The sequence below is a fragment of the Brachyhypopomus gauderio genome, chromosome 6 (assembly GCF_052324685.1).
Source record: "Brachyhypopomus gauderio isolate BG-103 chromosome 6, BGAUD_0.2, whole genome shotgun sequence".
NCBI classification, from domain to species: domain Eukaryota; kingdom Metazoa; phylum Chordata; class Actinopteri; order Gymnotiformes; family Hypopomidae; genus Brachyhypopomus; species Brachyhypopomus gauderio.
This window is the reverse complement of record NC_135216.1, coordinates 4,569,089-4,570,927: the sequence shown is the minus strand read 5'-3', so window position 1 is coordinate 4,570,927 and position 1,839 is coordinate 4,569,089. Positions and strand designations below refer to the sequence as shown.

Genomic DNA, 1,839 nt, shown 5'->3' with positions numbered 1-1,839 from the left:
ACCTATAAACACAAACATAACATACATACATTACATTACTGCAGTAACACAATATATACCTAACATTTTACGTTTAGTGCACTATGACAAGAATAATAATTAATATGTCCATCCATTGTGTACATCTCAGTCCTCAGGTATTCCCAGGACCTGTAACCCCCCTCCCCTCCTTCAGTAGGCCGAGGGCCCTTCGACCACTATAAGGAAGGAGCTGGCTGGGCCGCCAGTCCCCCTGAGAATCCCACATGAAGAGTTAAGTACAGCATTTAGTCCATCACAGGAATGTCTGTAGAGTCTCTGTGATGGGCCAGAGCTACTGGCATCTTCACAATACATGATGGGGAATAGGGCAAGAGTGTGGAGACAAAATAAGAAAAAAACCATGATGCCAAAGGGGGAAACTATAATATTGGGAAAGACGTATTTACTGATCTGCTTATACCTCAAAGATGCTGTTTTAGCAGTATTTTAAAAGAAAGAGTAGAACTTTAAAATGTAATCCTGTGTTTTAGATTTTATTCAGGATGTGTCAGGTCATCAGGACATTTGGACACAGCTGTTTGCGTGTGGCTCCTTCATGGCTCCATTGTTTCATGTTCGGATTTCTCCTGAATACGGACTACAGTGCAGAAAAAAAGGACTTCAGAATAAGCACCATTATGGTCCTGAACAATTTCCTTTTGAACAGAAAGTGTCTTACATTTAGAACTGGAGCACACGACTCTCCATACAAACTGTGCGGCATTATCTGAAATACACCAACAAACAAGAATAAAACAATGTTTTGCCATATACAGTAACATGAATGAACAGGTACTGTCACTGCCTAATTTTGATCTTCTTAACGTGATGATTCATAAGACTCAAATCAGTCCACATGATCCTTATATGATCCAGATGCAGCTGCAAGATGACACATAACTGCAGTAATAATCCAATGAAGTAAGAAGTCTAACAAAAATAATAATTTGAGTTTGGCTGTTATCCATGAGTAGGATAAGAAATTAAAAATTGCCAGCTACATAGCATTTGCTATTTCTCAGCTGTTTTACTTATATTCCCCAAGGTGTGAATACAGGAGAGGAGTTAGCAATGTCGGCAATGTAATGTTTTCACAGTCTAACTGTGATATAAATTACTCATTGATAGCATCAATATGCTGCACAATCAGATAAACACAACCGGACATATTTGTTAGATTTAGTTCTACTCCAACATGTGCGTTATTTTATTTGCCGTGTGCCAACACATCATTCATCTATGTTAGTCCCTACTGGTGATGTGGAGGATTAACAGTAATAACACCAATGCATCAGAGGCAAGAACAACAAAAAAAACCCACAGGTTCTGATGTGACAGTTCTTAATGTGCTCACGTTACACTGAAACCTTCACCTCATATGACAATATAGTGAATAAATTAATAAAATAATTTTATTAAAAAAGTGAATAAAATAATACACACCTTACACTTCTCTGTTGGCCCTAAAGGTAATTGTCACGTTGAGGACCCCGGCCCCTCCCTTTTGGGCATGTGTTTACGTCGTCTACGACTCCTAGTCTGCGTCTGTGGATCTCCGTAGGTGCGGTTATGTCTTGTGATCATCCGTCTCACCTGTGGCTCGTCTCGTAATCAAGTGGGACTTATGTGGTTTGTCTACTTAATGTGCGTTCGCGCAGTGTCCTGTGCTCGTCGTTGTCTAAAGTCCACACGTTGCCGTTCTGTTACGTGTTTTACGTGCGATATATGCGCTATCTGTGTGTTCAAATAAAAGTGACGTCTGTCGCCACAGAGGGATCCGTGTCTCATCCTTCACGCCGCACCGAACGTCACAGTAAT

General features: G+C 40.4%; 1 long non-coding RNA gene across 1 annotated transcript; it reads right to left on the bottom strand.

The window, feature by feature from the left end:
• Positions 1–532: 532 nt before the first annotated feature.
• On the bottom strand, positions 533–1,542 carry LOC143516170 (uncharacterized). Its single transcript, XR_013131586.1, has 3 exons — positions 1,465–1,542; positions 701–748; positions 533–619 (listed from the first exon to the last, which is right to left on the bottom strand). It is a non-coding gene; the product is annotated as an uncharacterized LOC143516170 (long non-coding RNA).
• Positions 1,543–1,839: the final 297 nt, after the last annotated feature.